The sequence below is a fragment of the Portunus trituberculatus genome, chromosome 33 (assembly GCF_017591435.1).
Source record: "Portunus trituberculatus isolate SZX2019 chromosome 33, ASM1759143v1, whole genome shotgun sequence".
NCBI lineage: Eukaryota > Metazoa > Arthropoda > Malacostraca > Decapoda > Portunidae > Portunus > Portunus trituberculatus.
In genome coordinates this window covers 13,765,134-13,777,633 of record NC_059287.1, presented here as the reverse complement: position 1 = coordinate 13,777,633, position 12,500 = coordinate 13,765,134, and the positions used below count along the sequence as shown (strand labels likewise).

General features: G+C 47.3%; 1 protein-coding gene across 1 annotated transcript in view; it reads left to right on the top strand.

The window, feature by feature from the left end:
* LOC123512318 overlaps positions 1–1,316 on the top strand; it is a 108,806-nt gene extending 107,490 nt beyond the window's left edge. The window contains exon 18 of the mRNA XM_045268654.1: positions 1–1,316. This exon is cut by the window's left edge and continues 459 nt beyond it. The gene's annotated coding sequence lies outside the window, so the exon portion shown is untranslated.
* Positions 1,317–12,500: the final 11,184 nt, after the last annotated feature.

Genomic DNA, 12,500 nt, shown 5'->3' with positions numbered 1-12,500 from the left:
TTTCAGTGTTTACGTGTGTACATAGCGGGAGGCCTCGTGACAGGCCTCGTGGAAGTGTGTGCACGCACACACACACACACACAGGCTGCACCACACTGGTGTTCGTGATGCATCATCCACCACAGGTACTCACCTCCACTCACGGTACCTGCCGATGCGCCCTGTGTATATAGATGCACGTGTACTGTGTATGTAAACCTGTACCTTCAGGAACTAGCCATCAAAATTATGTAAGGACTGTGTGTGTGTTTGTGTCTGTTTGCATGCGCGTGCGTATCTGTGTGTGTGTGTGTGTGTGTGTGTGTGTGTGTGTGTGTGTGTGTGTGTGTGTGTGTGTGTGTGTGTGCGTGTGAGGGGACGAGGGACGTCCTCGTGGCGTGTGCGCAGAAAGTTAAGCTCCAGGGGTAAAATTATTAACGAGGAAAGACAGACAGACAGACCTGTACTCAGTCACTAACACCCATCCACCCACACACCAATACACACATACTCCCTCTCTCTCTCTCTCTCTCTCTCTCTCTCTCTCTCTCTCTCTCTCTCTCTCTCTCTCTCTCTCTCTCTCTCTCTCCTTTCCCTGTCACATTCCAGTCCCCTCCTTCCCTGCCTCCCTCACGCCAGCCTACAGCAAACACAAACACCGCAGCCACACGCCCTTCACAACAAACATGAACATGAACTCTTCGTAAAGGGAGCGGCAGTAATTCCTCGGCCACGACCAAGTTAGCGAGCGAGCAACGCGTCGGTCCCTACACTGTCCCCCTCTCGCTGCCGCACTGAAGGCAAGGAAAGACTCACTCAATGTCTCCATACTCGTGCAGGAAACCGAGTGTTCGCTTCCCTCGCTGACCAATACTGTATCACACGCATCTCTCTCTCTCCCTCCCTCCCTGCCTCCCTCCTTCCCTCCCTCCTTCCCTCCCGCTTCCCTTACCCTCACCATACATGTCCTGTCGGTGACACACACACGCATACGTAACCAATATACTGGATCACACGCACGTTTCACCCTTACTACACACACACACACACCTCCCAGTCACAGAGGGGGCGGAGAGAAGGGAACGGCGGGATCACGGAGTCCACACAAGGTAAAATTTTCAATAATAAGGCACTTTTTCTTCCCCTTGCCTGGGTTTGGCGCATCGTCCCGGGACCTGAGGAGAGCAAGCGAGCGAGTGTCTGTCTCCTAGTGATGGCTGAAATGAACGAGCGTTTCTTCGATGTTCTACCGATATTATATATGAGGATTATATTATATATATAAATATACAAAAAAATATATATATGGAAATGATTAAACGTTTTCATGCTTTGTAGCCACGTGTTTTATTGAACCTTTCTTAGAGAGACAGAGACAGAGATAAACAAACTGACACGGACAGAAATACAGACAGACAAAGATACAGATAGACAAACTGACACGGACAGAAATACAGACAGGGACAGGGATAGACAAACTGACACGGACAGAAACACAGACAGGGACAGGGATAGACAAACTGACATGGAAAAAAATAGACAGAGAGAAAGATAAAGACAGACAAAATGACACTGACAGAAATCCAGACAGAAGGATGAGCAGGCAAAAACAGACAGACAGACAGACAGAAAAACAGAGACCACTACATATAATGACACCCCGCCTCAGTGTGTTATGAAGACAGCAAGACAAGCAACACAAACCAGAGAAAGAGAGACAGCAGGGAGAAGAAAAGAAGGATGGAATGAAGGAAGGAAGGAAGGAAGGAGAGGAATGAAGGAAGACGCTGAGTAACTCTATAGAGGGACGCTTTCCTTGATTGGGTTAGCATTGTTTCCAGAGAGAGAGAGAGAGAGAGAGAGAGAGAGAGAGAGAGAGAGAGAGAGAGAGAGAGAGAGAGAGAGAGAGAGAGAGAGCACAATGTTATTTCACACTAATTAAAGATACATCTGAAGCAGGTGTGTACCTCTTATTGCAAGTGTAGGTAGGTATAGAGCATCCCATTAACACACACACACACACACACACACACACACACACACACACACACACACACACACACACACACACACACACACACACACACACAAGGGAATTAATAGCAATATGTGTAAAAGGCACAAAAAACTATCCATCTGTAGCAATACCTTCATAGTGCAAGGCTCTCTCTCTCTCTCTCTCTCTCTCTCTCTCTCTCTCTCTCTCTCTCTCTCTCTCTCTCTCTCTCTCTCGCTCTCGCTCTCTCTATCTCTCTCGCTCTCGCTCTGTCTCTCTCTCTGGCTTAACACATCCTCACCCATCGTGGCAGTATCACCGGCTGCAAACACCACCCTTCTCACAGCACCGCAGCATCACAGCACAACAGCGTCATAGCGTCACATTTAGCCGATAGCACAGCATCGGAACAGCACCAACACAGCATCGCCACAGCACCAACACAGCACCGCCACAGCATGCAAACAACCAGCACAGTGTAGAACGAGAGAACGTACGCTAAGTTTATACTCACCACGACGAGGAATAGATACACTTGTTATGCACACACACACACACACACACACACACACACACACACACACACACACACACACACATACACACACACTGCTGCAGACCTGTCAAATGTGAAGCGTACACGTACCTCTACACACACACACACACACACACACACACACACACACACACACACACACACAAGAGGGGACACCAAATGAGGAGAGGTAAAGAGAATAGAGGAGAGATGAGGTAAGAAGACTATAAGAGGAGATAAAAGCAAAGAATATTACGTCAAGGAGATGGTGTAGAGAATCACTGAAGAGACCGTGGAAGAAAGGAACAAAAAAGAAAAAGAAGGAAGAAAGTAAATACGTAAAAAGAAGCCTAACAGGAGGAGGAGGAGGAGGAGGGGAGGAGGAGGAGGAAGTCGTTATTAAGCAGCAAAGAAAAGAGGAAGAGAAGAAATAGAGTAGTAGTAGTAGTAGTAGTAGTAGTAGTAGTAGTAGTAGTAGTAGTAGTAGTAGTAGTAGTAGTAGTAGTAGTAGTGGTGTTGGTGGTGGTGGAGTATTGGCTTCTGTGTCCGTAATTGAGTTGTACAGATTGGCGGCAAGGAAGATGGGAGAGGAAAGCCTAAAATTCTGGTGATCTAATGTGTCTCATGTACCAGAGAGAGAGAGAGAGAGAGAGAGAGAGAGAGAGAGAGAGAGAGGGAGTGGAGAGAAGAGCACTTATAAGCACTTTCTTCAAAGCTTTTCATCTCTTGTCTTTATATCGAATCATTAACTTCCCAGCTTCTATTGTGTTTGCCCTTCTCCTCCTCCTCCTTCTCCTCCTCCTCCTCCTTATCGCCTCCTCCTCCTCATAGGTGCGTGTTATCGCGATAATTTTTAAACACACAAAACTAAAAACTAAATATTTATGTTGTTCATCACAGATTTTCTCTTTTTAACATTTGGTTCTCTGTGACGTATTAAACAACTCCGTATTCATACAGTTCCCGTCAAACATTATACTTTTTGGAAGGGTTTTTCTATTAATTCACAAGAAAAGTATAATTTTTTTTGCTTTCTTCAGACATATCACTTTCTTATCATATCTCATATCTCAACCACAGTTCTTTGCATCTCAAGTTCCTCTTTCCAGGAATACAAACATAATTAAAATTGGTTAAGAACTCTGGGAAGAGATGCAATTTGATTCCTCCTCCTTCTCCTACTCCTCTTCTTCCTCCTCCTCCTCGCTTTTATTTTCCTACATCTCTTATTAAGGTTAGAAACGTGTTTCACTGATTACAAACAGCCTGATAAGGAACAACAAAGCGTTCCCCACTGTTTGTTCTCCCTTTGTGTTGCTTTGTGTTTCAGAGCCACACCGCAGACCACCACTAGCCAGACCACAGGTGCGTAGCGCGGCCCCAGGTGGCCAGCTTGTTACCACTACCTGTCAGCATCACAACTTAATTAACAGCGCCCCTCTTCTCGCCTCTTTCCCTCCTGCCTCTTCCTCCATCCCCCCTGGTTTGTTACTTCCACCTGCCTCTCTGTTTCTTTTTTCCCACCTCTCCCTCTCCCTACCCTTACCTCTCCTCTCCGCCCGTCCCCTCTACTGCCACGTGAAGCAACAAGCAGCGTGATGAAAAATAAACAATAAAATGGTAAGCTGTCCAATTAAGCCGCCATGATACACACACGCCTAAAAAAGTGTTTGTCATTTTTACATGTGTCATGATTCTTACGCAACGTGACTTTTTTGTTTCTTTTTATACCAGTCAGGTCTTATCCTTTCTCTTCCCTGTTGTCCCCTCAGTGTCCTCTCTCCCTCCTTTCACACACCTTTCTCCCTCTCCTTCCATTATAGGTGTTCATAGGGACCCTATATTCCAGCGTCCTCAGTCAGTCGTTCATCACTGCACTGCTAATCCGTCACTCTCAATGCGAAAGAGCGACTGGGAATTCTGCACCCAATGTATGAGGATAATAAATGCAAGACTATTACTAAGAGCAAGCTTTCCTCCAATAACACAGGCAGGCAAGGCATCAATGTTCAGCGCCATAGCACGAATGTTTGCCTCCATGTTTAGTCTTAACGAGCCGATGTTTGTCCTTCCTTGGGTCTCGTTGTTTTCCATTCTGAACAGAGTTATGGAGGAGGAAGCAATTTGCGCCTAAAGGGAATACAAGGAGAACATGCATGTACCTTACGGCCTGCACCTCGGAGGGCTCGGGAAGGGAAGAGAGTTACGGGAAAGAATCACACAAACTAATTCTTGTTCAGCACGAAAATGTTCTTACATAAACCCCCTCAGACTGTCAGACTGACAATCGCAACACTCATTAAGGACTCGGGGCAGACTGAGGTGTTACTGGACTGGACTGTGTTGAGGGACGAGGCTCGCGCAGGATGGTAAAGCTGTGTACATGTCCTTATATCACCGCAGACTGACACACTTCCATCAATTGATATGGATTGAGGCAAGAGAGGCGTGTTACCAAGTCGACAGCCTCACCGCTGCCCTGGTTCACGCTGCGTTGCGGGAAGGGGGCTTGCACAGGATGGCAGTCTGTGTAGGTAAGGCACAATGTTTTATCTTAAATCTCCGGCAATCAAATTACCATAAATTAGCAATACATACCGAAGCAGTTACGTTTACTAATACATTCTCTGCTTTGGTGGTCATGACATTTATCAGCAAACAAGCAGCTATCGATACAAATCCTTGGTTCAAAGTGGCGGCGACAAACGTGTTGGCGCGCTCATCATTCATTTCGTCCTCAAAATGAATAAACAAACAACAAACGACCATTTACTTAGTGGTTCCATGCTGCTGATGAAATTTGGAACTTAGAAAAGGCTTATGTTAAAGTTATTTCCCGCGGGAAATTACCCACTTTGCCTGACCTAAATATTTTGCTTACACAAGTAGGAACGGAGTGAATTCAGCGGTTTTTTTCAGAGCAGGCACGTCCCCTGGTTCCGGGCAGCCAGGCAGCCAGGCGCTGTGTGGGGGACGTATGCTGCTGGAGGAGATGCAGGGCCGGGCCGCGGGGAGGGAGAGGGGAACGCTGAGGGAAGAGGCGAGAGGTTGTGAGGGAGGGAATAGATTAAACAAGGGTGGATAAATGGATGGGGAGGGTGATGTGTCGGAGGATAAGACAAAGGAAGGAAGTGTGAGTAAGAGGAGGGAAGTGGGAGGAAAGAGGTAAAAGAGATAAATGAGGGATGAAAAAAGAATGATTTGGTAATTGAATAAAGCAGAGGAGCCAACAGGAATAGCAGCAATGGTGAGAATGAGGAAGAGAAATACAGAAACACACACACACACACACACACACACACACACACACACACACACACACACACACACACACACACATAACACCATAACACTTTACCAATACGTCGCTAGTTCAATATGTAACCAATCCCACGCAAGGCCCGTGACGCAGCCGCCGTAACGCGCATCCTAACGACCAATAAAGACAGTTTTAGCGCCGCCACACCAGCATCAAGTGACCCTGGCGGCAGAGTGATCGGCGCATCGTTTGCCGCGCCGCGAAAAACTGGCTAAGACTTTGGGCATTCATATCACCGCAGCAATTATTGGCAACACCACATCCTGACGGCCCTGCGCATGTGAGAACAGCGGAGACAGCAGCAGCAGCAGCAGCAGCAAAAAGTGGGAGCGTGGGGCACAGGGGCGCTGGACAAGGGAAGAGATAGAAGGGAGAGGCCATTGAGAAGACAGCAGAGTCGTGTCTACGTGAAAATAGCAGTACCAAGTAGACGCCGCCGTAAAGGACGTTAGCAACATGATGAAGGAGAAAGAGATCAAGTATAAGAGATGGTTCCCTTATGCCTTAAGACGTCATTACATAAAGAACGTTCCCTTGAGCATGCTGCGCTTTCATCACCCTCTGATTCCCTTGACAGAAAAATCCCTCTTGAAAATCTCCTTTACTCTTAGTGGAGCATTAATTAAGTACGGAATTGCTGAGTTTAAGGCGAGTAAACATAATGCACGTATAGTGATTTGACGCTTTACTTCCGTTGTGCTGGTCTGGATTAGGTAAACTCAACACAGCAAAGCTCCTCCTGCGTCCGGCTCGCTCTGCTCTCCAGGGACGCCTTCACGGAAACTATATTTCCTCAAGGATACATTTTCTGTGTATCATTGCCTCGAGCTGTAGGAGCAAGCTGTGTGTATCTCTGCCTCATCCTCTGTATCTGTCGTTCCCTGTATCAGAAACCCAATTCAGGTAAAACATAAATTATAACTCACATTGAGAGGTGATGGGACAGACGGGACGGAGAAAGTGACAGGAAAAAAGCGCCCTTTATCCCCACTGGAAAACAGGAGGCATTCCACTTTTTATATAGAGGTCACTCCACGGTATGGCAGGGAAAGTGGTCTGTGATATTTTACGGTTTTGCGTTTCGTAACAATAATAACTGCAAAACTTGATACTCCGCCTCTCCACCTCAGTCATTACCAAAACAATAGTTGTAACTCGCCTTTCCCTTTATCTCAGATTGCTTCTCTCTACCACTCATTTATATATTCCATTTTTCCTCTTCCCCTTAACCTAGTATTATCTATTATCACTTTTTATGACTCCCTTACTCCACCCATTTTCATACCTTCTCCCTTTCCCCCCATCATCCTAACTCTACCTATTATCTCTCTTCAGGACTCCCCTATATCCCTCCTATTTCATTCATAAGCTCCCCATATCACCCTTCTTCGTCATAGCAATATCCATACGCTGTTTTTCTTCGGTTACCCTTTAGTTTAAGCATCCATTCTCTATTCCATTCCTTTCACTGCCATATCGAAAGTAGTAGTAGTAGTAGTAGTAGTAGTAGTAGTAGTAGTAGTAGTAGTAGTAGTAGTAGTAGTAGTAGTAGTAGTAGTGGTGGTGGTGGTGGTGGTGGTGGTGGTAACGACAGAGCACCGGGGACGGCGGTAATAACAAGGCAGGAATAAGGGAAGGGCATATTCTCTCCCTCATATTCCGTAGTACTAACTGACTCGTAAAATAAGTCAATACTCTCGTACATTTCCCGAAGCTGAGCGCGCCATTAGCATATACATATCATACAGTAATTACGTGTCGCCGGTGGTGTGGGAGCGAGGACAGCGAGGACAGAAGGGGTAGCGGGACGGCAGGGATAGAGGTTAGGTAGTACTGTCAACGCTTCGGTACATACTACATAAGACTCATAATTTGGAACACAGGCCGAGTCTCCCTCTGAATTAGCTCAGCGTATTAGACCAGCACATTTCTATCCTGTAGCCAATCACATTCTTTATCTCTCTCTCTCTCTCTCTCTCTCTCTCTCTCTCTCTCTCTCTCTCTCTCTCTGAGCGGAGCAGGGACTCACAGGATGCAGCAAGGATTATTCATGAGGTGTCAAACGCCTGTCTCGCTCTCCTATCTCTCCTCCCGCCCTCACAGTCACTCGCCGCCGCCTGCCTCGCGCTGCAGAACCAATCATACCTCATCAATTGAACTTCAAGCATGAGTATGGATATCTTTCCTGCTCTGATGATAGTAGTAGTAGTAGTAGTAGTAGTAGTAGTAGTAGTAGTAGTAGTAGTAGTAGTGGTGATAGGAAAAGGCGCAAAAAGAAGAAAAGAACAATAAAAAGGAGAAAGTAAGTGAGCATTAAGAGACGCAACACAACGCAGACAATACTCCCAGCGGCACTGGACGTCCCGTGGCGCCCCCGAGGGAGAGCCGGTTACCCAGAGTGCCACGCCCTGACGCCCTCTCACTAACACACATCCCACGCACCACGCCGCGCCCTCGGGTGACGATGTTGGAGAGATGTGGGCGGCAGGTAAACACGAAGACATCCCCAGACGGGTATATTTGGTGTAATATTCCAGGGTAAACACTACAAAAAAGTGTATACGCTCTACGAGACCCCGTGAGGCATATACTGTGGTAGTGGTGGTGTTTTGAAAGGCGAACTTGTAACCTGCCGTCACAAAAGTGTATTATTGATTGTAAAGGAAAGGATAAGAGTGATGGTGGTGAAAAGAGGAAGAGGAAGAGGAGATGGAAGAGGAGTACTAGCAGCAGTGAGGGAAGGAAAATAATAATAATAGAGAGAGAGAGAGAGAGAGAGAGAGAGAGAGAGAGAGAGAGAGAGAGAGAGAGAGAGAGAGAGAGAGAGAGAGAGAGAGAATGTTTTCCACTTAATTTATGCAAAAGGCTGAGCGTAATGGAGGCAGAGGATGCTTTTTAAAGATACTGGCTAAAAAGAAACCTTTGAACCTTTTCTTGCTTGAGGCGGGAATCATGCAGTGCAGAGGCGGGGCGAGGCATCGGAGGGCCAGTGAGTGCCAGCCTCTTTGGCACCACTCACCCTAGAAACTCAGTCACTCTCAAGCTGCAAACAGGAAAAATAAAAATAAAAATGTATTCTTGATCTTTACGAAGAGAATGTTTGTATTTTTTATTTTGTGTTATATGTTTACTAAGAGTTGCAATGGATTCTTAACCATTTGAGTACCAGGACACTTCTCCATATTCATTTTGCTTACTGTACTCTTCTGATTTCCATAGAGCATTCCTAATGTCAATAAAATGGTCTAATCATACACAAATCTCAAGGTAAAAATGTGTCCCAGTATTGAAGGGGCTAATTTCAATACAGTGAAGTGGCGAGAATCTGTATCACTGGTCTTGCTTTCTAATGAGATCAAGTTTACTCTTTTGTTGACGTTTCTGCTAAATGAGAAAATTTGAGCAAAATCACAATTATAGAGACATCACAACAACCACCACCGCAGCATGACACCACAACACCACCACACCCAAACACCACAATAGGCGCTACCACAGCACACCACCACACCCTAACACCACAATAACCACCACCGCCACAGCACACCACCACAGCACACCACCACAACATTCCCGGCCCGTTCATCTACTGTTCCGGCTGCAGGAAAGACGCTGCCGCCGCCGACCGCCCGTCAAAGGATCTAATTCCCGCCGGCTAATTGATCTTATTGATGTGAGCGCCGCGGGGAGTGGATGGCGCGGCTCCCTGTTTACCCGGGCCACTTGTCCAAATTGGTCATTCATCGCGAGGCGTAAGTCGCTGAAACGCGCGCCATTCATCACTATCTCGGGATAATGCACGCGGAGACAACCACCGACAGCTGCTCTGGATTACTGAAGGCGCCGCGTAAACTGATTTGTGCCACTGGAGCAAGGCCAGGAGGAGGAGGAGGAGGAGGAGGAGGAGGAGGAAGGATAGCGAAGGTGCAGGAGGATGTATCATGGTGTGTCCAGCAGTGTTGTGGTTCTAGTTATTTCTAGATAGCAGTCTGCCTCAAGCCCCCACACACACACACACACACACACTCAGAGTCCACACTGTCCAGGGTTAATAGTCTACACTGCTTCATTGTTTCCCTGACGATACGCTGCTCGCATTCTCTATTCACCACCTCCACCACCACCACCACCAAAGTCAGGCGGTGATGCGGACAGTGTATTTCAACCTCCACCACCACCATCACCACCATCATCATCGCTAAACTCAGGGCGCGATCACCACCACTAGCTCCGTCACCTTCACAGTCGATATCTTATTCACCATCACTATCACCACCGCTATCAACACCAACAACAGTCAGGATGTGATGGCTGCACGGTACTTTATCACCACCACCACCACCACCACTACTACCATCACCAGGGAGGCTATCAGAGGCTGCGGAGTGACCTTGAACCACGCCACGCACGCCGCCAGGTCACCTTCACAAAACACACACACACACACACACACACACACACACACACACACACACACACACACACACCTCACCGATGCCTTACTTGCCATCAAAAGAATCACCTTCCCTTCCCTTAATTACAGCACTGGTGAAAATACATAGAAAAATACACCCTGTTTCCCTCCGTACGCCCTGTTTTCCATTTTTTTCACTCTTTCGCGCTGGTAACTGGCCCCGCATGGAGAGCTAATTGGCGCGGGCGGGGAATGGGCGGGGTTTTCAGGGTTGGTGGGGCTGGTGGGGCTGGCGCGGCTGGTGGAGCTGTCGGGGCTGGTGGGGCGAGGTGGCATGGCTTGATATAGTTGTGGCCTTGGTTGGGTTAGCACGAGGTATAGTTAGTGCGAGTGGGGTGGAAGAGGGTGGTGGGCTGGACGGGCGCGGTGGGCGAAGTGGGGTGGGCAAACGTACGGGGTGAGGCAGGCAGGTGGGGTGGGCGGGATGGGCTGCACAAAGGCGTTTATTGGAATCACTCAAATAATTTCTATGCAGCTGCGTCAGTTCTGGGAAAGATATTTTGGCGTGCGCTTACTTGTAGCTGTTGAATTTTATACGTTCATCGAGATTTTTTTACATTTTTTTTTTTTTTTTTTTTTTGCTTCATTTTTTTTTTTCATCAGAGTGAATGCATGCCTCTCAGATTCTATTTTTTTTTTCTTTCTCTATTTTTTTCAAGTGTTCTCTTTTAATTTAACACGATTTCCTTTGGTTGATTGGGGTCAGGATTTTTTTTCTATTTTCTTCTCTTTTTATAGTTTTCTCTTCCTTTTTTTTATAATTGCAGTCAAGATTCCCGTGAAAAATACCGAATGATATTTTACTCAACCCTTCCTCAATGAACCTCGCTTCCCCTTCCCCCCTCTCCATGACTGACATTCTCCTCAGCACACTGTCTCCACCACCCACCAACTCCCGAACACACACACACACACACACACACACACACACACACACACTCACACAACTGGGAAGCGGATTTGGGGATGTGGAAAAAAGTAAAAAGGAGGAAGTTCAGAGAGAGAGAGAGAGAGAGAGAGAGAGAGAGAGAGAGAGAGAGAGAGAGAGAGAGAGAGAGAGAGAGAGAGAGAGAGAGAGAGAGAGAGAGAGAGAGAGAGTTAAGGAAGTGATGCGGGTGGCGAGGGGAGTTTTTTGTGGTTCTTGTCGTGGAGGCAGCAATGGGCTTTCAAGGGACAGATGCTATTTCAGTGTGAGGTTTTCCAAGTCCAATATGACCTTCAAAAATACGCCTTCTTCACCCACCCACTCACCCACCCACCCACTCAACAACCCACCCGCCTAACCGACCAACCCACCCGCCCCTCTCTCTCTCAGTCTCCCCCTCTGCCTGGCTGTCGCTTCTCACCAATGCAAATTTTTGTCCTCTTCTTTTCCGCTGCCCTCCTGTGTTGCCGCGGGAAAACCTGCTGCGACTGTGCGATTGTGGAGGTGAAGGAGGTGGTGATGGTGGTGGTGGTGGTTGTGGTGGTGAGACCCGCTGTGTTATGGTCTATCTTCCCTGCGTCGTATTAGCTTCTCCTCATTCATGACCTCACACCTGCTCCACACACACACACACACACACACACACACACACAGCGTCTCCCACTCAGAAACGGTCGTGACTTAAACAAAGATAAAGGAAAGACACGAATAACACTAATCAATACACAGAACAGTGGAAATGGACACCCAACTTTGACATCCATCCCCTTGAACACTTTTAACACAATCCACCCCATAAAAAGAACAAATAGCATAAACAACAGCAACAAAACCCTCCTCTAACGCAGTACACGGAGATGAATAGCAACATAAATCCCCAAACTTCCCGTCTCCAAGAACTAACGCGCTCTGGCTTTCCTCAGTGCAAGGATCTCCATCTCCTCCAGCCAGCTCCTGCCTGCCATCGCGCTCGAGGTCCATGCCTTGAAAGGGTCCCGCCTCTTGCCGCCAGGAACACAGTTAAGGGGGAGGGACAGGGCGCGGCACAACAATGGCTTTGATCTAGTACACTGGAGGGCTGGAGTGGAGTTAGGAGAAGAGGGACGCAATGGAACTCAAAGGAAGATGAAATACCAGCATATCTGTTGATCCATTACTGTTGTTTTGTGATCACCTCTAGAGAATGAATGACAGAGAGAGAGAGAGAGAGAGAGAGAGAGAGAGAGAGAGAGAGAGAGAGAGAGAGAGAGAGAGAGAGAGAGAGAGAGAGAG